General features: G+C 40.4%; 2 protein-coding genes across 5 annotated transcripts in view; one reads left to right on the top strand and one right to left on the bottom strand.

Annotated features, from left to right (window-relative positions):
- The window catches only part of LOC134344858 (NLR family CARD domain-containing protein 3-like), a 45,960-nt gene extending 43,225 nt beyond the window's left edge, over positions 1 to 2,735 (bottom strand). For all 3 annotated transcript variants that reach the window (XM_063044968.1, XM_063044970.1, XM_063044969.1), the window contains exon 1: positions 2,580 to 2,735. The gene's annotated coding sequence lies outside the window, so the exon portion shown is untranslated. The remainder of the gene's footprint in view (positions 1 to 2,579) is intronic.
- Positions 2,736 to 2,842: 107 nt separating this feature from the next.
- LOC134344857 (inner ear-specific collagen-like) overlaps positions 2,843 to 27,796 on the top strand; it is an 86,060-nt gene continuing 61,106 nt past the window's right edge. Inside the window, exon 1 of one of the 2 annotated variants that reach the window (XM_063044964.1) lies at positions 2,843 to 2,958. The gene's annotated coding sequence lies outside the window, so the exon portion shown is untranslated. Of the gene's footprint in view, positions 2,959 to 3,193; positions 3,277 to 27,796 lie in introns of those variants that run through there. The other variant, XM_063044965.1, reaches the window with a different exon arrangement.

Genomic DNA, 27,796 nt, shown 5'->3' with positions numbered 1-27,796 from the left:
ATATGAAAGTAGATAGGGAAAAAACTGTAAAAGCAGACTCTAAGATCCAGTAAACAGGGAAAAAACATTAGCTAAAGCTAATGTACTCCAGATCAACACAGTGGCAGTTATGATGGGAATAAGAAAGTAGCAGAGAGATTAAATAAATACTTTCTATCTTTCATGACAGGAAAAAGAGAAAAATCTCTGATAAATAAACAATTCTAATGATGAACACAAGTGATTCTACAGATGCTGGAAATCTAGAACACCACACACAAAATGCTGGAGGAACTCAGCAGGAAAGGAATAAATAGTTGATGTTTTGGGCCAGGCCTATACCTGCCCTTACATCACCAATCAGGGCGCTAAACAGTCCTTCCATGTGAGGTGACACTTAACCTGAGAGGCTGTTGTGATCATCTACTGTATCTGATGCTCCTCTACTTTGGTGAGACCAGATATAGATTGGAGGACAGCTCCATCGAGCTCCTTCATTCTGTCCACAGCAAAAACTGGGATTACCTTGCTCCTATTTCATTTCCACTTCATATTCCCATTCTGACTGACTGCCCATGGCTTCCCCTGTTGTCATGGTGAAGTTGGAGGAGCAACACTTCATATTGCGAATGGGTAGCCTCCAACCTTATGGCATAAACATCGATTTCTCTAACCTCTGATAATTTTTCCTCCTTCCCTTCTGCATTCTGGCCCCCAACTCATCCCTTCTCTTCTTCTCACTTGCCCATCTGCTCAATCTAGTTGTTGTCATCGTCAGCTGTGATAATGGGCTACAGCACCCCGGGATAAGAATTTCATTCAACCTTTTGGTTAAGTATGCATCTGATTACATAAGTAAATGCATAAAGTACTGCATGATAACACTGTCGATAACAACTTCCATCACTTTGTTAATTATTGGAAATAGGCTGATTGGTTTGTAATAACACTGGACAATAAAGATTTTGCTTCCTGAATACTTAAGTTTATGTATTGTATAAATTTTGGGCTGCTGATTATGAAAATCAACATGAAATTTTCCTATCAAACACCATTTTTTTGGAATTGCTTATATCTGTTATTTCAATTCATAATTCAAGTCAATTAAAATGTTGGCCACAGTGAAAGCTGACAAGTTTTCTATCTTGTCCAGGCATGCCTGGACAGGCTTTGGGTTGACAGCATGACCCACAACAACGGCGTCATTTTCTTGATCCTTCAGCGTTAATCCTGAAAGCTATGCTGCTACACAATGGCAATATCCACCCTTCAATACTAATTGGCTATGCAGTACACATGAAAGAAAACTACTGAAATGTCTAAGTCTTGTTGAAACACATACAGTACAGCAACTATAACTGGAACATGTGTGGTGATCTGAAAGTAGTAACTGCTACTAGGAAGGCAGCTCAACTATACCTCGTTTCATTTGCAAATCAGACAGCCATGATAAGGAATCTTATTACATTAAGGATTGGCCACTCCAGAGCAGTAAAGTGTGGTATATACACCAATTGAAGACCCAACAAAGATATTTTTGCCTCCCCTTCATATAAAACTAGGGCTTTTGTAAACATTTGTGAAAGCGATGAACAAGGAAGGTGAAGGATTTAGATATTTTCTCAGTTACCATCAGGTAGGAGGTAACGGGACCTGAAGGCACAAAATCAGTGATTCAGGAACAGCTTCTTCCCCTCTGCCATCCAATTCCTAAATGGACATTGAACCTGTGAACACTACCTCAATTTTCTATATTGTTTCTTTTTCTTGCATGATTTTTAATCTATTCAAGTTATTTATACTGCAATTGATTTACTTATTTATTATTTTTCTTCTTCTATATTATGTTTTGCATTGAACTACTGCTGCCAAGTTAACAAATTTCACTCCACATGCTTGTGATAATAAACCTGACACTGACTTTTGAGACAGATGTTTCCCAGATTAAGGAAAACATCTGTCTCAATTGATGCCAAGATTAAGGAAGGCATTTTTGCCGGTCCAAAAATCAAACAGGTCATCAATGACAGGCAATTCAAAGAACTTCTAGTGGGACCGCAGTAAATCGCATGGAAGACATTCAAGGATGTTTAAAGTTTTCTTGGCAACTACAAAGCACCAAACTACGTGCAGATGGTTGACAACGTATTTCAAGCATACAAAACCATTCATTTTCTGCATTCCCATTTAGAGTTCTTCCCTGCAAATCTAGGCACTGTCAGTGACGAGCATGGTAAAAGGTTTCACCAGGATGGTAGTCATGGAGAAACGGTATCAAGGCAACTGGGATCCATCAATGCTGGTTGATTTATCATTGGACACTTAAGCCTCAGATACTGAGTACAAATGAAAATCATCAACAGAACATTTTAGCTTAGTAGAAGCGTTAGCAACAGCGTTATGCAATTACACGCATTTTATTCACTAAAAGTTAATTTCTTATTTCTCCAAATTCCTACGTGATACGAAGTTTGAAATTATATTTGTGTTCAGCTTCAAGCGGGTCTATCACACCCATAAAGCATTTCTGAGGAAGCAATTTCCGAAAAAAAATGCCGTCTAGTGTAATTCGCCACATTTCTGAGTTTTGAAAAACCTACCTGAGCAATTTTTCACATTATCAGGTAAATACCACCGGTGTCGTGGTTTTGCGCTTGAGTCGCTTTACAGCTTACAATGACTGGTGAAGACATTGGTGATTTTATCGGAAGAGTCGGCATCTGGAGGGGTTTTAATAATTTGTGTGCGGAAGTTACGGTGGGCGAGTGTCCGGCCGGCGGGGGTGCGCGGGAATTTCCGCCCTGCCGGAAAGCCAGCGGAAACTCCCACCCGCGGCGCTCGCGTACGGCCGTTTAAACCAACGGCGGGTTTGAGGGGGTGGGGGTTCGCCTCTGCTCACCCCACCCCCGCCCGAGGTCACAGACCTCGAACTACACTTGGACCGATGAACGCCGTCGGTTTCGTGCGCTCAGCGCTCTGGTAAGGAGGGTCCACGTCTTTAGTGGGGGTTCGGGGTGCCATTGAACGTGGACCTCCTGAGGGAAAGAGAGGGAAGCGCTGGTAGGGCCGCAGGGCGTGATCTTTCACCCCGGCTGAGGGGTTGCGGAGTTGGTGGGGTGGGGTGGGGGGAAAGAGTCAAGTGCCACAGCAATGTCAAGGGACGACGTTAACATTCAGCGTGTTGGGCGAGCCGTGTCCTCATGGATATCGAGGACGAGAACCCTGAGCTGCCGCTAATTTCCAGTTCGTTGTATAGTATACGTCAAACGGCAGAAAATTGTGGCCTCCTTCATCAGTGTAAGTTTCTAGGTGACTTATAGTGACGGTGCTACCTGAATAAGAACTATCCAGCCTAATCTCACCTCCTAGCGTTGCGTTTGTAGATCTTGGGGCTTCAGTCGCATATCCAAGTAATTTTTATATATGATGTGGGGTTTGCCTTTACCATCCTTTCAGAAAGTGAATTCCAGACCGCTAATACTGGTGAAAATATTCTATTTCAACTCCTTTCTTAATCCAACCAATTCCATGCTATGGAAGAAAGTTTGGTTTTGATTCTCCTATGAATAGATCTACCAAAAGTGGAAAAAAAGCAGGTTCTTTACCCCACCATGTCCATACTGACCATGAAGTATGCATTTATACAAATCCCAGTCAGTCAGTAGTTTACAGTGCCTTGATTGTTCAAGTACTTGTCCAGATGGTTCAGGGTGAATCATAGAAATCTATAGCATATTACAGGTCCTTTGGCCCACAATATTGTGCTGACTTTAGAAACCTTCTCCAGAAAATGCCTAGAATTACCCTACTGCATAGCCCTCTATTTTTCTAAGCACCATGTACCTTTCTAAGAGCCTTTTAAAAGACCCTATTGTATCCACCTCTACCACTGTTGCTGGCAGCGCATTCCACGCACCTACCACTCTCAGTAAAAAAAACTTGCCTCTGACAATCCCCCTTGTACCTACTTCCAAGCACCTTAAAACTATACCCCCTCGTGTTAGCCATCTCAGCCCTGGGTAAAAGCCCTTGGCTATTCACACGATCAATGCCTCTCATCATCTTGTACACCTCTGTCAGGTCACCTCTCATCCTCCATCGCTCCAAGGAGAAAAGGCCAAGTTCACCTAACCTATCTCATGAGACATGCTGTCCACTCCAGGAAACATCCTTGTAAATCTTCTCTGCGCACTCTCTATAGAATCCACATTCTTCCTGTAGTGAGGTGACCAGAACTGAACACAGTACTCCAAGTGGGGTCTAACTAAGGTCTTGTATAGCTTTAACATTACCTCATGGCTCTTGAACTCAATCCCACAGTTTAAGGCCATCACACCATATGTCTAACAACACTGTCAATCTGTGCAGCATCTTTGAATGTCCTATGGACACTGATTTTCCACGCTGCCAAGAATCTTAACATTTATATTCTGTCTTCAAATTTGATCTACCAACATGAACCACTTCACTCTTACCTGCGTTGATCTCCATCTGCCACTTCTCAGCCCAGTTCTGCATCCTATCGATGTCTCACTGTAACCTCTGACAACCCTCCAGACTATCCACAACACCCCAACCTTTGTGTCATCAGCAAACTTACTAACCCATCCTTCTACTTCTTCATCCAGATCATTTATAAAAATCACAAGGAGGAGGGGTCCCAGAACAGATCCCTGCAGAACATCTCTGGTCACTGTCCTCCATGCAGAATATGAACCATAACCAAATATTTATCTTCAGTTCCCCATCTAAACCTTTATTTCTTAAACCTATGCCCTCAGATCTTTGACAGCTCTGCCATGAGGAAAAGTTTCTGCCCTATCTATGCCTCTTATAATTTTGTATATTTAAATCAGGGGGTCCTTCAGCTTCCTCTGCTCCAAGACAAACAAACCCAATTTATCATGTCTCTCCTCATAACTGAAGCACTCCATCCTATATCACATTGTGAATCTCTCCTACACCCTGGAGATTCCTTCCTGTAGTATGATAACTAAAAATACATATTATTCTGGATGTAGCAAGTGAAGTCAAGTTTATTGTCATTTAACTATATACATGTATACTGTCAAATAAGACAATGCTCTTCCAAACCAGGTGTGAAGCACTGTAGTACACATACAATAACTTAAGAAAGTAAAGATGAAATCTAACATGGATTACACAAAAATAAACTAAAGTGCATGTTAAGTATTGTAAGATACAGAACAGATTAACCAATGATACTTTGAATGTGATGCACCAGGGAGTTCAGAAGCCTAATGGCCTGAGGGAAGAAGCTGTTTCCCATCCTGATCATTCTTGTTGTTATGCATCAGAGTATCTTGCTTGATGGTAGAAAGTCAACGAGGATGTTTAATAATACCAACGTGGGATCCTTAATAATACTGAGGGCCAGTGTATGCAACGCACCTGATTAATATCCCCGCAGGATGGCTGCGAGACCCTTGTGATCCTCTCAGCCATTCTCAAAGTTCTTTGTAGGGACTTCCAATCTGGTGCTTGGCTGCTCCCTCACTAGATGGAGGCGACACTTGTGAGGATGCTGTCAACAGTGCTCCTATAAAATCCAGTTAAGATGGCTGGGGGAGCTTCGCTTGCCTCAATCTCTTTAGGAAGTGGAGATGGTGCTGTGCCTAGTTCAGGGAGATGATATTAAGGAACCAGGTGAGGCCATCAGTGATGTGAACTCCCAGGAACTTGGTGCACTTAACTTTGTTTATGGAGGAACCATGTATTTGCAGAGGGTGGTGGTTGATCTGCACCTTCCTGAAGTCCACAATGATTTCTTTGGTCTTCTCCACATTCAAACTTAGGTTGTTCTTCTCATACCAATTCACCAGCTGCTCCACTTCCTCTCTATACTCCATCTCATAATTGATGTTGATGAGGCCAACCGCTGTTGTAATATCCGCAAACTTGATGACATGGTTTGAGCTGAATCCTCTGACACAGTTATATGTCAGCAGTATGAACAGCAATGGGATGAGCACACAGCCCTGGGGAGCGCCAGTGCTCAGCATAATTGGACTAGAGACGCTGCTGCCCACATGGACTGACTGTGGCCTTTCTGTTAAGAAGTTGGGGATCCCTTTGGAGAATGAGGTGTTGAGACTCAGCGAGCATCCCATATGCCTTCTTCACTACCCTATGTACCTGTGTTGTCAGCTTCAGGAATCTTTGGACTTTGTTCCTCAGTACCTCCTAGGGCCCTATCATTTCATGGTATATGTCATATTTTTAGTAAATATCCCATAATCATCACCTCACCCTTATCAGGATTAAACTCTATCTACCATTGCCCTATCCAGCTTACCAGCTAATCAGTATCATTCTGTAACAAAATAGTACTTGTCCACTATTAGCAGAACCACCAATTTATCAATTATCAGCAAACTTACTAATCATATTTCCTACATCCACCTCCCAGGTCATTATGTATATAACAAACATCAAAGGTCCTAGCATCAATCCTTATTTGTTAATTAATTGTTTTATTTATTGAGATACAGGGCAGAGTAGTCCCTTCCGGCCCTTCGAAACGTGCCGCCCAGCAATCCCCCAATAATCCTAGTCTAATCACGGGACAATTTCCAATTTCATCAAATGCCTCCTTTTTAATCTTACTGTTTTGTAGAAATTTACCATCCCAAATGGAATCACCACTTAAAATACTGTTCTCTTTCGTGAATACCGATGAAAAATATGAATTTAAACACCTGACTCCGTGCACAGATTGTCCCTTTGATGTATATGGAGCAACCTTCTCCAGGTTGCTCTTAATATATAAAATGCTTTGGGATTTTCCTTAATCTTACCTGTATGTAATATTTCATAATCCCCCTTTGCCCTCTTCATTTCATTTTAAGACCCTCCTACAATCTATATCCTGAGGGCCTTCCCCATTTTTAGTGCTTTGTTCCTGCCATATGCTTCCTAATTTTTTTTAAATCAAACTTCTGATAACCTTTGAAATCTTGGGTTCCCTGGACCTGCCGTCCTTCTCTTTACCCTTATGGGAACACATAGTCTCCACATTTTCACTATTTCACTTTTGAAAGATAACCAATTCCTACTTATTGACTTGCCTGAAAGTAGCTAGTCCCACTGTCTTTGCCAGGTCATGTCTTGAGTGAAACTCCATTTATCAAGCACGCTCAGGACTTTGGTGTTGTTGGACTAGCAGATTTTCCAAACTACTCAATGTTATTTTACTAATATTCCAATACACTCCTATTTCACTTTTTTACAAGATGTTACACAGTAACATTGCAGTGAACCCCAGTAAATTTTAAGGGGGTGAGGGGAACGAATAGAATCAGGTGAATTTAGTGCTTGTGCTGGAAATGGAGCTCCAGTGAGAGGGTGGGGGTGCAGGAACCAGGGTCCCAATGAATGATCAAGGAGCATGAGAACCAGGGAGCATGGAGCACAGGGACTGGGAAAGCAGTACGTGAAAGGGAGAGCAGGAACCAGGTTCTAGATGAATAGAAAGTACAAGCTTCACTTGGTGGCCACCAACACTCCAGCCATTTACCTTGCTTTATTTCCTAGTATATGGTCTAGCATGATTCCATCACTAATAGGACTATCTCAGAAATGGCACATAAAGTTCTTCTGGATGTACATTTAAATTTTTCACACCAATTATTCCTATCACACTGAGATTATCCAGTTCATACTGGAAAAGTTAAAGTTCCCCACTACCCCAACCCTATTTTACTTGCGCCTCTGTGATTTGCCTATATATCTGCTCATCTATTTCCTGCTAACTGTTGGGACGTCTGTAGTATAATTCCAGAACTGTGATCACTCAGTTTTTATTTCGGAGCTCTGCTTATAGGGCCTAATTTAAAGCATCTTTTCATTACAGCCATGATAGACTCCTTGATCAACAATGTAATATCCCCTTCTTTGCATTCCTCCAATCAGGTCTGAAACTTTGGTTTCCTGAAATCTTGAGTGGACAGTCCTGTGGTTCTCCCAGCCATGTCTGGGTGATTGCAGCAATATTATATTTCCATGTACTGCATAGCACTGTGTTTATGTGCCTCACCACTCAGACTCATTGCATTAAAATAGATGCCGTTTAACCTTCCAAGTCTTTAATTATGCCTGTACCTGCTCTGCCCACTGAATTACCCCTTTGTTCCCAAAAGGACTCACTCTTTTGCCAACTGTCCCTTTGCTCCTGATATATAATGTCTGGAAATCTTCATTAATCTTAATTGCCAAGCATATTTCATGGCTGCTTTTTGCCTTTCTTATTTCGAACTGAAGATCTGTCATTTCTTCTTAAGAGACTCAATTGAGACCAGCTGACCTGACATGCCTTCTTTTTTTTCCTGATTGAATCTGAAATGTCCTTTGTCATCAAAGGCTCCTAAATATTGCCATCTTGGCTTATCGCTGTTACCAGACCATGCTGTTCCTGACTCTTTTAAAAGCCAGCTACGTCTTAGGTGTCATTTTATCCATAAGGACCTGCTCCCAGTCATCTTCTCCAACTTCAGGACCATAACTTGAGGACCAACCTTATCACTTTCAATAAATATCTTGAAATTTTAAGAAGTACGTTATCAATTTCCAAAGATTTCCATCATTTACGCTCCCATCATCTGCTCAGTTTCATAATATGGAGTACTGCCCTATCTCTAATAGCACTATGTTTTACCTCAAGAATCTCTCTTGGATGTACTTAACAAATTCCTCTAAGGCAATCCTTGTCAAAACTGCGAATATTAAAATTCCCCCACCACTATAACCTTATTGGCCTCAACTCTTTTGGCAATTTGATTCACAGAGACTGTTAAGAGCCAGAGACGCCTGAGCAGAATGCCGTATTGGTACAGCCAGGTCTTGAATTTACCCAGAAGTCTGAATTTGCCGATCTTCTTCAGCCATTTGCCTGTCTGCTTCACAGCATTGGTGACATTGGCCCCATTTGTCAGTGACACATTAAACCTCTTCCCCAAACATTTTATCGGGTTATCTTTGATGGAAGGGATGACCTCACCCTGAACGTGGAGGCTAAACTTGCTAGTTACTTTGCCCTTTCTGATCACCATGCACCTGGACTTCTTGGCCTTGAAGGACATCCTCGCCCGAGTGGCTACATTACCCAGGGTTTCCAATACCCATCTTGCTTGGACATGTGACACAGTTGTTATAGTGATGTTGTCCATGATTCCTCGCAGAGCCGGCTGAACAATGCCCGACTCCAACGTCGGGCCGCGGGTTACATCTTCTGCTGCTGATAATAGGGGGTTCATTCCCATAATAAATATGATGGGGGAGATGGTGCACCCTGTTGGAATCCCCTTCTGGAGGTCCTGCCAACTAGTTGTGAAATGGGCTGATGTAAATCTGAGTTTGAATCCTCCTAGGTAGCTGATGATCATGTCTCGAATAGCCACTGGGATGTAGTAGTGGTCGAGTCCTTCTAGGATGAGGTCATGTGGAATAGATCCATAGGCGTTTGCGAGGTCTAACCAGACAACTGTTAGGTCGCCTTTTTTCTGCTTGGCCTTACGGATCAAATGGCTAATCATTGAGGTGTGTTCCAGACACCTCAAAAAGCCTGGAATACCGCCTCTCTGGATGGATGTGTTGATATAGCGGTTCTGCGTCATGTAAGAAGTCAGCCTTCTTGCAAGCACAGAAAAGAAAATCTTACATTCCACATCCAGGAGAGAAATTGTCCTAAACTGGGCAATTGTGGAAGAAACCTCTTCCTTTGGAATAAAGCATCCCTCTGCCAATTTCCAACTTGATGGAATAGTACCTTTGGCCCAGATATTTCTCATGACCTTCCACAGCCTCCAAAGAACATAACATACCATTGGTTATGGTCCCATTGAATGTGCTGCATGACCAAGCTGCTTTGAATGTACAAGGTAAGAATAAAAATAACTACCTAAAGGTTCTGCTGAGGAACTCATTCTGGAGGTTCCTTGCTTGGTCATGCAGATTGACCAGTGTCACTGGAGAGCCAGGGAGAGAAGGAATGGAACAGCATATATTTTAAATCGTATCCACCACACCCATCCCCAGAGTTTCAGAGTGCAAGCCTGTACTCGTTACACTTAAGAGACTTTTAGATACCAGACTCCTTTTCTTGGAAAGACTACCACTTGGAAAATGAAAAACATGATTGACAATGAGAAGAAATTGCATGACTTAGACAGTCCATTTTGCCTCGAGCACAATTGAGCTAAAAGGAAGGCTCAGTCCATGGCTGAGCTCCTGCAACAGAAAGAAGCAGATATAGAGCAGCTGCGATGATTGTGATATAGAGCAAGATGATGATCATTGTAGACAATGTAGAAGAGAGGGTCTCCAAACTTGCGATAGAAATGATCTCATTCCTGAAGATGCCACTACATGGGTTCCATGCTTTGTTGTGAAGATTGTGGAACATAAGGGTCATGCATAGAAACAGCTATTTCACAAGGGAACATAGTTAGGGTTCAGTGCATCATGGTCATTCTTTCCTGCAACTCCAGTAGATTTCACATACAGGTGTTATTGAAAGACTTAAATCTTGTCTGTAGAGAAGTAGCTAGCAATATTGTACAAAGTGGGGCATACCAAATAGGAACTTCCACAAATGAAACTTCCACTGGGTCTCCTCATAATGTAAAATCAAAAGATGGTAATGCATGCAGATTTCTTTCCAAAGTTTTAAGTGCTTCAGGAAACTTGACTCTGAAGATACAACACACTGATCATTACAGTAAAAATACCATTACCTGCCATGCTTTGTACCTTTGGCTATGGGAATTCCTCAACAAACAAATGCAACCTTTGGTTCCATTAAGGATCCTCTTGATTACAATAAAGTAAATTAATAAGTGCGTCATTAAATTGATATGTCAATTGTACAATTTATGTTGCAGAATTATCAATGATAATTCTGTTAAAGATTTCTATATATGATGCTTGAACTACCAACAACTCTCACCTTATGAATCACCTGCTCCCACGCACAAACAGCAGCAAAACAACAAATTGAGATGATACTGGTAGGGTGTGATGTTGAATGCATGGATTTATAACCCTGTGGGACTAGTGGCTACAATAGTAGGCAGATGCTGATAACTGATTGATTCATTAAAACTTTCTTTGTCTACAAGGATGAAGTCAGGAAGATAATAAAATATTCACCCAAATAGTTGCTGTTACAATTTAAAATGTTTGATACCAGTTAGAGCAAAGCAATTTGCTTTTTGGTGACACATCCAAAGATAATAAATCTGGTCATCTACTATTAGGATGTTGTCGCCAGTTTGGTGCATGATCTACTCAATCAAATGTAGTAACACATCAACAACTGCACATATTAACTTCCATTGTCACAAAGGATAAGCAATAGGATGAGAATATTGTACCATCCTGATTCAGGCATTTTCTTTCTTTCTACATACTGCATCCTTATCTTGGAACATCTACCTGAGACCAGCAGCTCAAAGGATTGGCACCAGTGTCGCAGTCAGAGGGAATAATTAGAACTAACTGGCGTCTCCTAATCCAGTAGAGAAAATCTGGTTCCATATATACATATTGCTTGGTATCCTCTACAAATAGACAAGTATCTAGTTGGCTATTGCAGGAAATGAAATTGACATCCAAGTGATGGCACAGTACAAGGACTTAACCAGTACTGGAATAATAAAACTATGCCTCTTTTGATTCTATCAACAACTGAAAATATTTGTGGAGAAGAGATTTCTTGAGAAACCAACCTCTTTTACTAATGAGTTACAAGTAAAACCTGAAAATGAAGAATAACTGATCAGAAAATCTATTCATTTGCTTCATTAGTTAAACTAGACTCATTTATTAGTATTCTCCTTCAGAAAACAGGGCTCTGATTTTTACTTCCACTGTCACGGATCCTTCTGCTTTTTATATCCCATCCCACCTCTTCCCTCTGTTTTTATGCTGTAAAAAAGAATCGTTCCTAAAATATGTTTCACACTGAAGGTCTCAAAAGCAATCATAACTTTGCCTATTAAAGAGAGATGACTTGAGGAAAAATCATCAGCTGTTTAAACCCTTGTATAGTTCAAAGTTCAATGTTCAAAGTAAATTTATTATCAAAGTACATATATGTCACCATATACAATCCTGAGATTCCTTTTCTTGTGAGCATACTCAGTAAATCCAAGAACTATTATAGAATCAATGAAAGACCACACCCAACAGGGTGGACAAATAACCAATGTGCAAAAGATAACAAACTGTGCAAATACCAAAGAAAAAAATAAATAAGCAAGCAGTAAGAATTGAGAACATAAGAGGAAGAGTCCTTGAAAAGGAGTCCACTGGTTGTGGGAACAGTTCAGTGATGGGACAAGTGAAGTTATCCCTACTGGTTCAAGAGCCTAATGGTTGAGGAGTAATAACTGTTCCTGAACCTGGTGGTATGAGTCCTAAAGGTTTCTGTGCATTCTTCCTGACGGCAGCAGCAAGAATAGAGCATGACCTTGGTGATGGGGCTCCCTGATAGTGGATGCTGCTTTCCTGTAATAGTGCTCCATGTAGGTGTCCTCAATGGTTGGGAAGGCTTTACCCATGATGCACTGGGCAATGTCCATGACTGAAGGATGTTCTCATGTTGGCCTCAGAGACTGAAATCATAAGGTGACTGGGGGCTATGGGAGACTAAGACATAATATGATCTCATTCTTTTGTGATAATTCTTAACATGGAGCACTGAACAAATGGAGCTCAACTTAGGCACTGTGCAACTGAAGTATTAATTTATTTAATTACTGGATTGGGAGTGATAGTGATGGGGAATAGATTCTAATCTCATGCATTGACCTATCAATGGTTAGATGGAAACTCATATTCCTGATACTCAGGTACACTGAGACAGGTAGATTTTCAGTATAGGATCCCCAAAGCATCTGATTTGTGGATTTTTCTGATTTGTTAGAAAGAAAAAGCAGTTAACAAAACACTTTTTGTGCAGATAGTCTAAAAGTGTAGGTTTTTGTTTTGAAAGCTTAGCCCTGTAATTGACGGAAAAAAACACAAAAAGTATGTGATCAAAGGGATCTTCTCCTTGTCCAGCTTTGTAATTTATAAACTCAGTAAATAAAATGGATTATGAAATTGATTATCCATGAGATATTTTCTGAAAGACTGTGACAGCACTTAAGAGTATCCATTAACAGTGGAACCTGAGCTTATGGTGCTGGGTGTGGTTCCAATAATCTCTCTAGTGCACACAGAAGCTTTGTTTGTTTCAGGTGAAATTTCATAGATATCAAGTTGAAATAAAACAAAACACTTCAATCACAAGAAGAGGTTCAGAATGCAAAATTTCATCTGGTGTAAACAGGATTAGTCACCCATCTAACATTGCACAACCCACCACTGGAGTTTCAAAATAAGAAGCATATCGTTTTCACATCTTTATTCAATTTGTGCAGAAAGGAAGAATGATAACAAATCTAAAGGCTTATTTACAAAGAACAGAACAGAGCAAATGGAATAGCATTATGGAGGTGAACAATACATTATCTGAAAATGTAATATCAGATTAGTTTAACTTGCAAAATATTATTGTGATCAGTTTTGTTGAGCATGAGTGAAGGGATAGGCTATGTCTGAATCATGCTTAGTATTAGCAGATAGAATTAAATGAAAGTAGGACACACTTTAGATGGCTCCTATCACATTGCTCGAAAGTACTGCAGATCTTTTTATTGGTGTGAGCAACTGGCATTTTAGTCTGATCTAAAGATGCTGGTGTGCATCTAAGTGGATAACACACTATTTTAAAAAGAGCAATGAAAAATTCCTGAATTAAAACAAAACAAAATGTTAAAATCCAAAGAGGAAATAATGGGACGTCTTCTCATTGAGAGTAATTATTTAAGCATCTGTTTTACCAAAATGGATTCCCAAAGCTTGAAGATGTACAAAATCGACTTCCATTAGCACTAAAGAGGTATAATCATGCACATTGAACATTGATTTTATGGAAGAAGTATGGAAAATGGCTGAAGAATGTTGACCAAAGACGATAGGAGTGCACTAGAAGTTTGATTCTGACAAATAGAGCATATAACATAAGGACCTTGAAATTCAATCACATAATGTATACAAAGGGCCCGAAGCATTGTTGAGGATCCCTACCACCCACCTCACAATCTCTGACCCACTACCATCAGGAAGGAGGTACAGGAGCATCAGGACTAGGATGCCAGACTAGGTAACAGCTTCTTCCCTCAGGCTGTGTGACTAATGAATACCTTGCCACCAATGAGGTCTTGTCACTAGGACAGTGAGCTGTTTACTGTTTACTGTACCTGTGTTACACATGACTCGTATTTTGAATTATTTTTGTATTACATTGTTTTAATTTATTTGTAGTAACATTTTGTTTTATGTGCTGTGTGTGATATACGTATTGTGGGTGCACCATGGTCCAAAAAAACATTGTTTCATTTGGTTGTATATATGTACATTCAGATGAAAATGAACTTGAACTTAATACTTACTTTCAAACAACACAATTAAAAAGTGAAATGTTGTGGGTTCTTTTGTGGTCCATTGGAAATTGGATCAGGTACTTTCTGATGTGAAGGGTACTTTATTGTATCTTATAAAATTTCAACGATAGATTGTGTATTGTGATGTAGTTCCCTGTGGATCACATACCTTTTAATGTCACTGGAGAATTAAGTGCAGGTTCTCATGGGAGTGACCATTGTTGACCACTCTCAGGACAACAATGTTTCCACCATAGTGCGTCAGACTGGGACTGTTCTAAGTTAGCTTCTGTTGTTTACTGCAAATTTTAAAAAATTGGATCATGATTAGGCAATATGGTCTCTCAAATCTGCTCCACTGTTTTGTGGCTGATCTCTTCTTGCAATCGGTTTGACTTTCCTTCTTCTTCCACATAACTCAATTTCCCCTGTGAACAAAAAAAAACTATTTTGGCCTTGAATGTTCCCAGTGATTCAACTTCCCCAGCTCTCTGGGACAAAGAACTTTGAAGACTCACAATCCCCTTAAGAGGAAAAATTGTTCCTCACTATTGTCTTAAATGTTTGACTCGATATTCTGAAACTATGCTAATTCTAGATTCCTCCACAAAGTGAAGCAGCCCTTCATTCAGTGTTCATTCAGTGTCTTGATGAAAGATCTCTGACCTGAAACATACACACTGTTCCCTCTAAGATGCGTAGGTATGCGATTGCAGAGTAACTGAAATGCTCTCATGCACATAGCCACGCAGCTGGAATTGTCTTTTATATAATGTTAATATAATTTTGAAATCTATCTTAGTATAATTGTGAAATACCTTGTAATTAGTTATGTGTTAATGAATATAATCTATGCATTTTCTGAATAATAAATGTACCACAACCTTTACTTTGAAACATTTTACAGCTCTAACATATTTATTTTGTCAGTATTTCAAGTTACAACACTGTTACAGGTTGGAATAATAAATACAAAATGGAAGTTGGTAGCTGATTGTTAATAAACCACCAGCCTACATATTACAAAAAACAATTAATGTGATGTGCAGTTTTCAAGCCTTATAAAAACTCCTGCTCAGAACAATGGTTGGTCGGTGCAACTGTAAAAAAAAAGATGAACGTAAAATCTGCCTTTCTTTCTACAGATGCTGCCTAATGATTAGTGTTTGCAGCGTGTTCTCTTTTTATTTCAGATTTCCATTATTTATAGTATTTTGACTTTCAGTTTCTTGTCGAATAATTTCAGTGAGGGCACTAGTCAATTTTTAAAAAAGTTTGATGAGTACTGGCTCAACCCGTGTAGTCTTTGCTCATAAAATAATATTTTCTATTCCAGTAATCAACCTAATGAATTTTAATTGAAAATATATGCCACTTCAATTCAAAGCTGCAAAAAATATTCCAGGCATGGTGTTGCTGAAACCAGAGTTGTAGCAATATCTCCCCATTTTTGTACTCTCCAATACAATCATTGTATTTGACTTCCTTAATACTTGCTGTATCTGCATGCTAACTTTATGTATTTCATGTATAGACACCCAGATGCTTCTCTACCTTTCTGTATGACTCCATTTAACAATATTCTGCTGTTTTACTTGTCCAATGTGGATAACTTCAGTCTGCCAAACTTTTGTCCAATCTCTTATTCTATCCATTTTCCGGTGGAGGGTTTGTGATCTTTTAAATTAGCTTCCCATCTCTCTGAATCATCAAAGTTCAAAGTAAATTATTATCAAAGTACGTATGCGTTACCATGTACAACCCTGAGATTCATTTTCTTATAAATGAATAAATTCATAAACTCAATAAATCCTTAATGAAATCAATGAAACACTGCACCAAATTGTGCATTCAGCTAGTGTGCAAAAGACAATAATCTGTGCAAATACAAAAAGAAAGAATAATAATAAGTAAATAAATAAGCAATAAAAATCAAGAATATAAGGTGAAGAGTCCTTGCAAGTCCATAGGCTGTGGGAACATCGCAATGATGGGGCAAGTGAAATTATCCCCTTTGGTTCAAGAGCCTGATGGTTGAGGGGTAGTAACTGTTCCTGAACATGGTGGTGTGTGTCCTGGGGCTCCTGTACCTTCTTCCTGATGAGAGCTTGTCCTGGGTGGTAGGGATCCCCGATGACGGACGCTGGTTTGCTGTGACAATGCATTGTGTAGATATGTTCAATGGTGGGCTCTGCCCGTGATGTACTGAGCTATATCCACAACCTTTTCTAGGATTCTTTGTTCAAGGGGATTGGTGTTTCCATACTGGGCTGCGATGCAGCCAGTCGATATACTCTCCACATCTATAGAAAATTTTAGATATCATGCTGAATATTTGCAAACTCCTAAGGAAGTAGAGGTGCTGCTGTGCTTTCTTCATAATTGCTCTTACATACTGAGCCCAGGTCAAGTCCACCGAGGCATTTAAAGTTGCTAATCTTCTCACCTCTGATTCTTCGATGAGAACTGGCTCGTGGACCTCTAGTTTCTTTCTCCTGAAGTAAATAATCAGCTCCTTGGACTTGCTGACATTGAGCAAGAGGTTGTTGTTATGGCACCACTCAGCCAGAGTTTGAATCTCTCTCCTATATGCTGATTCATAACCACCTTTGATTCAGCCTCTGACAGTAGTGCCAGCAGCAAACTTGAATATGGCATTGGAGCTGTGCTTAGCCTCACAGTCATGAGTGTAAAGCAAGTAGAGCAGGGGACTAAGCACACTTTCTTGGCAGCTGTGTTGAAAGAGATCAAGGAGGAAATGTTGCCATTCTGAACTGACTGGGGTCTTACTTCAGTGGTTGGTGAGTTGATGGAGAAGATCCTGAGAGGCAGGATTTATGAACATTTGGAGAGGCATAATATGATTAGGTCATTTGTAAGGCCAATGATGTTGTGGTGATGGAACTGGACTCTCTGATGGTGGTGTCTGAAAAGAGGATGCTGTCCAAGTTGCATGCCATCTTGGACAATGTCTCCCATCCACTACATAATGTACTGGTTGGGCACAGGAGTACATTCAGCCAGAGACTCATTCCACCGAGATGCAACACAGAGCGTCATAGGAAGTCATTCCTGCCTGTGGCCATCAAACTTTATAACTCGTCCCTTGGAGGGTCAGATACCCTGAGCCAATAGGCTGGTCCTGGACTTATTTCCTGGCATAATTTACATATTACTATTTAATTATTTATGGTTTTATTACTATTTATTTATGGTGCAACTGTAACGAAAACCAATTTCCCCCGGGATCAATAAAGTATGACTATGGAATAGTCAGCATGGCTTTGTCAAAGGCAGGTCACGCCTTACGAGCCTGATTGAATATTTTGAGGATGTGACTGAACACATTGATGAAGGTAGAGCAGTAGATGTAGTGTATATAGATTTCAGCACAGCATTTGATAAGGTACCCCATGCAAGGCTTATTGAGAAAGTAAGGAGACATGGGATCCGAAGGGATGTTGCTTTGTGTATCCAGAACTGGCTTGCCCACAGAAGGCAAAGCGTGGTTGTAGATGGGTCATATTTTGCATAGAGGTGTTGACCAGTGGTGTGCCTCAGGGATCTGTTCTGGGGCCCCTACTCTTCATGATTTTTTTAAATGACCTAGATGAGGAAGTGGAGGGATGGATTAGTAATTTTGCTGATGACACAAAGGTTGGGTGTGTTGTGGATAGTGTGGAGGGCTGTCAGAAGTTACAGTGGGACATGGATAGGATGCAAAACGGGGCTGAGAAGTGGCAGATGGAGTTTAACCCAGATAAGTGTGAGGTGGTTCATTTCAATAGGTCAAATATGATGGCAGAAAATAGCATTAATGGTAAGACACTTGGCAGTGTGGAGAATCAGAGGGATCTCGGGGTCCAAGTCCATAGGATACTCAAAGTTGCTATGCAGGTTGACTCTGTGGTTAAGAAAGCATATGGTGCATTGGCCTTCATCAACCATGGGATTGAGTTTAAAAGCTGAGAGGTAATGTTGCAGCTATATAGGACCCTGATCAGACCTCACTTGTGCTCAATTCTGGTTGTCTCACTACGGGAAGGATGTGGAAGCCATAGAAAGGGTGCAGAGGAGATTTATAAGGATGTTGCCTGGACTGGGGAGCATGCCTTCTGAGAATAGGTTGAGTGAATGTGACCTTTTCTCCTTGGGGTGATGGAGGATGAGAGGTGACCTAATAGAGGTGTACAGGATAATGAAAGGCATTGATCGTGTGGATAGTCAGAGACCTTTTCCCAAGGCCGAAATGGCTAGCACAAGAGGGCATAGTTTTAAGGTGTTTGGAAGTAGGTACAGGGGAGATGTCAGGGGTAAATTATTTAAGCAGAGAAGGGTGCGTGCGTGGAATGGGCTGACGGTGGCGGTGGTGGAGGTGGAAATGATAGGGTCGTTTAAGAGACTCCCAGATAGGTACATGGAACTTAGAAAAATAGAGGGATGTGGGTAAGCCAAGGTAGTCCTAAGGTCAGGACATGTTTGGCACAGCTTTGTTGGACAAAGGGCCTGTATTGTGCTGTGGGTTTTCTATGTTTCTATGTCTGCAAGGGAGGAAATTGAAGATACAATTGCACAAGGAGATATTGTGGCCAAGATCTTAAAACTTATGGATGCGTTTTGAGGGGATGATGGTATTGAATGCTGAACTATAATCTATAAAGAGGATCCTGATGTATGCATCACTGCTGTCCAGATGTTCCAGTGGTGAGTGAAGAGCTAATGAGATGCATCTGTTGTGGACTTGTTGCTCCGGTATGCAAATTGGAGTGGATGCAAGTCGATTCTCAGGCAGGAGTTGATATGTTTCGTAACCATATCACCGTGGATGTGAGTGCTACTGGATGATAGTGATTGAGGCACTGGTATAAGTGAAGCCTGCTTGAAACAAACATAGAACACAACAATCTCTCACTTCCCTCCGATACAGGAATCTTGCCCTCAGGTCCTCAACTTTATTTTCTAGCGACTGTAACAAGTAATTTGCTGACAAGATGCTGGGTAGAGGGGGCGTCATCCCTGTACGTTTCAGCCTGGCTTAGAGACCCCCCCAGCCACCTTGCTTCTGGCCATGTGATAAACCTTTGTCCACTTAAAGGTGTTATATGTATTTGGTCTGCTGAGTCCTTCAGAAGATCATAAAATCTGTGGATCATTGAGTTGACTTCAAAGTACATTGCTTAAAGGGAAATTGCATGCTACAGATTGCAGTGAGAGTAATTCAAAAGAGGTATATTGAGATGTATTGTATGTAGATCACAGAAAGTCACGATGGTTCACATGCTCCATCTTAAACTATCAACAAATTTGGTTGTGATAAACTTAGTTCCTTTAGCTATGATATTGATAGAGGTTACAGATAATTGAAGCCCAGCATTGACCTTGCAGCTCCCAGGTAGCTACAGTTTGCCAACCTGAAAATGTTTCGTTTATCCTGACTCTCATTTCAGAATCAGAATCTGAATTAGGTTTAATATTACTGGTAGTTAAATTAAATAAGTAGTGCAAAAAGAGAAAAACAAAAGCGTGAGGTAGTGTTCATTGATTCAATGCCCATTCAGAAATCGTATGTCGGAGGAGAAGAATCTGTTCCTGAATCATTGAGTGTGTGCCTTCAGGCTCCTGTACCTCCTCCCTGATGTAGCAATGAGAAAAGGGCATGTGCTAGGTGATGGGAGTCCTTAATGATGGATGGTGCCTTTTTGAGGTATTGCTCTTTGAAGATGTCCTGGATGTTGGGGAGTCTAGTGCCCATGATGGAGCTGACTGTACTTACATCTTTCTGCAGCTTATCTCCATCCTGTGCAGTGCCCACCCCTCAAACCAGAAGGTGATGCAGCCAGTTACAATTCTCTCCCTGGTACATCTGTAGAAATTTGTGAGTATCTTTGGTGATATATCAAATCTCCTCAAATTCCTAATTAAATATACCAGCTGTCATGTCTTCTTTGTAATTGCATTGATATGTTGGGCCCAGGATAGGTCCTCAGAGATTTGACACCAGGAATTTGAAACTACTCATCTATTCCACTTCTGATCCCTCTGTGAGGACTGGTGTGGGTTCCCTTGTCCAACTCTTTCTGAAGTCCATAATCAATTCTTTGGTCTTACTGATTTTGAATGCAAGGTTGTTACTGCAATATCATTCAACTAGCTAATATATCTCCCTTCTGTACACCTCCTCGTCACCATCTGAAATTCTGCCGACAATATATGTGTTGTCAGCAAATTTATTGATGACATTTGAGCTGTGTCTTGCCACACAGCCACGGGTGTAGAGAGAGTAGAACAGTGGGCTAAGGGCACATCCTTGAGGTGAGCCAATGTTGGCTATCAGCAAGGAGGAGATGTTATTTCTGCATAAACTGTGGTCTTCCAGTTAAGAAGTGGAGGATCTAGTTGCAGAGGAAGGTACAGAGGTCCAAGTTTTGGAGCTTTTTGATCAGACCTGCAGGAATTAGTGAATCTTGCATCCATGCAAATATTAGCCCGTATTATGCTGTCTTACCTTATATAGTAACTTTTTATGTAGCCTTTGAAATGCCTTCTGGAAATCTGTTTCCCTCTGTCCAGGTTGGCCATTCCATTTTCAACACATTCTAATAAACTTCCACAATAGTGTTTTGCTTTCATATAACCACAATTCCTCGACTTCATTGCACTATAAATTTCTCAATGACATGAAAAATGGTTTCCAGCATTCTCTGCATGACAGACTGCTACTGTCGGTTCTTTAATAGAGGCATTAATAAGGGGTTTTCCAATCCAGTGGAATCCTCCTACTGTTTAGAGACTTTGGAAGATCATAACCAGCTCTGTCCTTTCACAACTACTCGTACTCAACCATCGTATTGACCCTGCTTCTGCATCCACCAATCCTATATCTAGATTAGTAAATGTTTTAAGTCTTCAGAAATATACACACGACTTCAATCTTCAGTTGCCTGTCTCTCTAATGTCATTATTACTCCTCCTTATGTCCCTCCTGTTGCTTGATCCTAATTGTTTCTTGAGCCACCACTACATTTCCTCCCACCCTGATCCAACAGGGCTTCTGACAATTGGCCTTCACTTGTACCATCTCATGTCAGTAGAGATATCCACCCTTCCAGACTCCATTTCAGATTTCAGCTGATGAAATATCAGTGAGCATGGACATTATTGTTCAGTTTTACATTTATTGTTGTAATTTGCCAGGTACAAATGCCACCAAACAATTAGCATTTTTGCAGCAGCTGCACAATACAAGAGGAAAAACATGAATACAAACTAATTAGCATAATTTTTACATAACTTTCACTTATGCAAAATAAGCCACAAAGTAAAAATTAAGACATTAGTGCAAAATTGATAGAGAGAGAAAATAGTCTGAGGTAGTGTTAATGTTTTCCAAGTCAATTAAAGAACCTGGTGGTGGTGGGGAAGATGTTGTTGTTAAACCTTGAGGTATAGGTCTTCAGGCCCCTGTACAAACTACCTGATGGCGGCATCGGGAAGAAGGCATAGCTGGTATGGTAGGGATTCCTAATGATGGACGCTACCTTCCTGAGACATCAGGAAGGTTATATCCTGGCACCTCTTGTAGGTGCCTTCGATGGTGAGGAAAGCTGTACCCATTTGGAACTTGCTGAGTCAATCGCTCTCTGTAGCTTCTTGCATTCCTATTGTATTGCAGTTTTCATACCGATCTATGATGCAACCAGCTAGAATGCTTTCCAATGTACATCTGCGGAAGTTTGTCAATATGTTTACTGAAATGCTGAATCTCATTGAAGTTTAAGAAAGCAGAGATGCTGGCCTGCCTTCTTCATGGTTGTATCTATGCTGTGAGCTCAGGATTGCTCCTCCAAGATGTTGACACCCAGGAATTTGAACCTGCTCATCCTTTCACTGCAGACTCCTCAATGAAAATTAATGCATGTTCACCTGACTTCCCCTAACTTATACTGAGCAGGTTTACAGTTTTTGCTGTGCTCTGCAATGCCGATAGAGAGCAGACTTGCTGGCAGTAGGCCAAGAAATTTAAATTGGAAATGGTGGGAAGCAATCTGATTTACAGAGTTAATGGTCATGAAACAGGTCAATTCAAAAGTTACAATGGCCAGAACCAAAGAATCAGGAAGTGTAAAAGATGCTTGCCGTGTATCAAAATCTATCCTCAGTCATAGTTTTATTACAAATATCAGCATGACAGAATATACGGAATCCGATGTTCAGTGTTTACAGTTTCTGAAATAATTGTTGGTGATCTCAAATGGTAGCGTCAGTGCATTGAAATGTCCCTTGTAATGAGAAGTAAAGGCACTTGCTAACAATCACCTGCTCAGCTCCCACAAGGTTGAGCTGATCACACTTGCAGGAACAGTACCTAAAAATACTGGTGGAAAGAGATGGTGGTTATGGGGAAGTTGATCAAGAAGAGGAGAATTATATAAAAGTGTGTTGTTTTCTTTAGCTTCTGCAATGTATCAAATGTAGCAGTTGCTCTCCTGCACAGTAGTGGCTTGCTGGAAGTACATTTAACACTTGCAGACTGCTGAATTTGTAATCGTACACCGTTTTGTCCTGCTATAGGAAAAGACATGTGGCGGTGGATGTGTTATCTCAGTTGTTGAACAATTGCCATGATTGAATTATAGCAGATAGATTTGGATCTGAAGTTTGGTTCAATGGATGTTAGCTGTTTCAGATAAAGGATTCTTAGGTGATGGATGCATATTGCATTGAACAATGTGGAAAGCTTGTCGTTCTTTTGGAGGAATGGAGATGAAGATGTATCTTTAGCTTTCAAATTTCTGTGAGTTAATTAAACCTCTTTCAGCAAACAAAATATTTGAGGAGCTCAGATGGTCAGGCAACATCTATGGAGGGAAGTGGATAGTTGATATTTGAGTCCAGTCCATAGTCCCATACAATACTGCAAGGAATTTTATGATCTCTTGACACAGGGTGATCTGTATACCAATGTTTACACATACAAATGGGACAGCTTTGCAGAATTTTTTTTTGTGATGGAGATTTTGAAACTGGAGCTAAGATTAATTCTTTCATGTCTTGGATTCTTCAATGCAGGTTGACCCGTAGAGTAAGATATGAGAAGATCTTGCGTGACATTTGATCTCTCCCTGGTGAGATCAGATGTCATACAGCATCCTCTTATTTCCTGTAGTCTGCTTGTGAAAATTGATTATTTTGCACATGGCCTATGTCTGCCTCTTTTGCTGAGCTGTGGTATTTACCATGAATATTTTAGAGCCTTATTCTGCTTCTCTTCCTTTTGCTTTTCACAACTTGCCTCATGGGCCTTCGGCTCTGGAGTTCTTTGCATTTCTTCATTTAGCTATGACTGTAAGGACGTATAGCATGCAAGAGATGACAAAAAAACCTCCATATCTGCTTGACATATACTGCAAGTCATTATGGAATGATGCAGGCAATAAAATCTCATCTTCAGGAGACCTATGCTGTTTCCCACTACAATTATGCCACTTATGTAACTTGTTACATACACCTGTTAGGGTGCATTCTCCAGATACCTTTATAGGTAACAGTAGCATTCAGCTAAGAGCAGATGTCATCAGGTGGTTCCCAACCTTCACAGAGTGTTTCGATCCTTAACCATGTCACTCTCCAGTTGGTGGGCCGGCAGTGGTGGCCAAATCACTACCCATCTGCTCCTGGCTTCCAGTTTCCCTCCTCTTGCCTACTCCAAATCCAACAAGAGGCTTGTTCTGCCTCTTCCCCCATCCTACGAGCTGCTTGTTTTTTTCTCCTTTCGTCCAGGCCCAGAGCTGACAACAACTGCTATGCTGATTTGGCTGAGAAACCTCTGCAGCTGATCTCCACAGGGAACAACCATGCCTGCCATCCCTTGTCTTTACACTCCTGCACTAAGGGCTGGTACTTAAAGGCCTTTCTCTCATGGGCCTCTTCCCATCCCTCCTCCCACGGCACAGTCAGCTAAACCAGAATTATTTTCCTGTCTTCAGTTGACCACAGTACAATGTCCAGGCGTAGGATTGTATGCACCACGTCTGGGAACTGCTGGCTCCTTCCCACATCGACCCTCATCTCACAGGACCTGGCCATTAGTAGCACATTGGGCTTTGGTTGTTCGGTTACGAAAGGCCTGGCTCCCTCTTTGATGAAGGTTATTGTATCTGTATTTATCTGCCAAGGTTGAAAATCACCATGCTGTTTCTTGACAGGGAAGTGGCGAGTAGTTTTTTCCCCCAAGATCCATTCCTCTAAGCTGTGAAAACTGAAAATTGCCCAACAGTGTGATATCTCTCAGGATGAGGGAGTACCAAGTGCTTCCCAGAAACATGATATTCTTCATGGGTAACATATTGTATATGATCCACAGTGATCAGTATTTTGATTATTTGTACACCTTTTCTGTTAATAAAAAGCTTTAAGTTATTGGAGCAGTCACTGGCTTAATGCCTTATGGGAAGCCAGCAGTCTCACCTGTTACAAACTACAGATGCTGGAAATCTAAGCAACACACACAAATGCTGAAGGAACTCGACAGGCCAGGCAGCGGCTATGGAAAAGAATAGAGTTGACGTTTTGGGCCGAGACCCTAAATCAGGACATCACTGTAATCAAAAGAGGTGAAGAAAAATACATATAGAGGCTGGAATCTAGATCAAAAGCTGGAATAACTCAGCAGGTCAAGCAGAATCAGTAGAAGTAAAAGGTGTAAATTGACCTGAAATTGGAAAATTAAATGTTCACACATTTGGGTTGGAAAATACGCAAGCAGAATATGAGATGTTGTTCTTCCAATTTGCATTTGATAAAATAGATGAATATGGATGAAATAATTTCTTCATAATTGCAGTCCGTGATCTCTCTGATATGATGATGAGCAACAGATCAAGAAATGTAGCAGCGATCTTCTGCAGATGTTTGGACAAACCTGTGGATTGAGGTCATTGTGACTTTAACCTGGATGGATAGGGCAGATCAATCCAATAGTCTTCCCAATTTCCACAGAATGTTCATTTCTTAGTGAAGGCAGCCTTAGAAAATCTACAAATACATCATAGAAATCTAGGTAGGATATGGTGTTTCTGAAGAGTAGCCTAATTGCTGGTGGGCATACTTCTTACTTCAGTGTTCCCCAGCCCACACTAATTGCCGAACCATGCCATAGCAATATCTCCAGTAATGGAATCCCTCCAGTTGTGATATTACTGATGAATCCAATGAATGTGTACTTTAGCAGTCAAATGCTGAAATATAAAACTACGTTAGTTATAGTGCATCATTTGCACTTTGAAAGAAGTTTGAACACTCTTCAGTCATCTCTGAAGGGTGCCCTAGAGTCTCCCAATATTATCAGTGTGGTCCACCCCTAATTCTACCTCAGTTTTCCCATGATGGTTATAGTATGGAGCTTTATGATCCTATTTATATTGGTAGGAGCAGAATCATAGATTACCTGAATAATAACATTATTTAATACAGTTTGGGAGAACACTGAATGTGCAAGTATCTGGCAAGGCCTCATCTAATTTTGTGCCTGGCACAATTGCATTTACAAATGATCTGTAATGTGAATGAAAGGGAGAGTAAAACTACACCCTGTTAGAATCCCTGCAGCGTGACCTTGTTATCTCTGTCTCAGAGGCCAACGTAAGAACATCTTTTGTTGCGTATTTAAGTTATACTTAATAATTGTGTGTGTGTGTGTGTAATTCATAGGTGTGTGTGAATTAAGTATTCTTGTTTTCAAATAATTTGTTACAAGTTATATGTATAAAAACATGAATTGCATACATCATGATGCTACCACATGATACCTAAGTGACTCACTTAAAGTAAACTAGAAGTTTGACTCACAGTTTGGACTCCCATGTCTTCCTTTGAATTAGTTTAATGTTTTGAAGTTACAAAACATAACATTGGCAACGAGATATCTTTAAAGCGAACCCTAGATGGCTGTTGACCTGTTGAAGTGCAGCAAAACATTTGAGCTAAAAAAAACACAACAAGAAATGATTGATGCCTTCGATTTTTTTGAAAGGCAGCAAATGGAAGAATTGAAGGGTTCATAAAAAAAGCTGAAATGGCTAGCTACATCGGAAAGATAGACACATTTGATTACACAACAGATAACTGAATTTTATATATATTGAGCAAATTGAACACTATTTTAAAGCAAATGAAATAGCCAATGAGAAATGAGTACCAATTTTGCTAAGTGCATTGAATTTAAAGGCATACAGTTTGCTTTGAAGTTTGACTGCTCCAACCAAACCAGCAGAAATGAGCTTTGCTGATATTATCAAAGTAAACAGCTTCTTTCCAACTGTGATAAGACTGCTGAATGGATCCTGAATCAAATTTGGGCCATACCCTCCAAATATCCAGACCTGCCTCTCGGTTTTTTTGCACTACCTTACTTTCCATTTTTCTATTTTGTATTTATGATTTATAATTTTAATATTTACTAATTTTTACTATTTTTAATATTTAATATTTGTAATCCAGGGAGTGGGAAGCGCAGAGTCAAATATCGCTGTGATGATTGTACGTTCTAGTACCAATTGTTTGGCAACAATAAAGTATAAAGGAACACTTAGAACTGAAGCCATTGTTGATTACAGAATGCTTTAGGCTTCATAAGTGTAATCAAAAGGAACGGGAGTCCACTTCAGCATCCATGGCTGTATTGAAGAGATTGCCTGAGTATTGCCTGTTCAGTAATAGGCTTAATGGTGTACTGTGAGATTGTTTAGTTTGTGGAATCTTACAAGAAAGCATTCAAAAACAGCTCCCAACTGAAGCACAACTGAAACTCTTTTAAACTTATATTTAAAAGAGCAGTTGAAATCTCTATTTCTATGGAAATCACAGATAGAGATGCAATTGAGTTGCAAGTCAAGAATGAAAGTGAGCATGAACAAAATTGCAATGTCTAAACAGAAATGGCCTGGCCAAACAAGTTGTGTTACCTTTGTGGCAGGGACTCGCATACACCAAACAAATATAGGTTTAAAGTCAAAGCTTGCAGAAAATGCAACAAAGCAGGAGACTTACACGGGGCATGCCAGGCAGACAAATATAAATGGGCTGCACAGGAAAAAAAGCAAAAAAAGTCAGGTTACGTTTTCAAAAATAGAACTAATCTGCATGCTGTTGATGAAAAATCTGATAATGATGAGAATGACACAGGACTATGTAGACTTGAGATTTATAGTCTGAAAATTAACAATAGACAAGCAATATGGCTTACATCAAAAGTGAACGTCAAATTATTTAAAATGGAATTGGGCACTGGTTTTGCTGTTTCAGTCAATCCA

This window comes from Mobula hypostoma, chromosome 4 (genome assembly GCF_963921235.1).
Source record: "Mobula hypostoma chromosome 4, sMobHyp1.1, whole genome shotgun sequence".
Taxonomy (NCBI): Eukaryota; Metazoa; Chordata; class Chondrichthyes; order Myliobatiformes; family Myliobatidae; genus Mobula; species Mobula hypostoma.
This window is presented reverse-complemented; position numbering and strand designations above follow the sequence as displayed.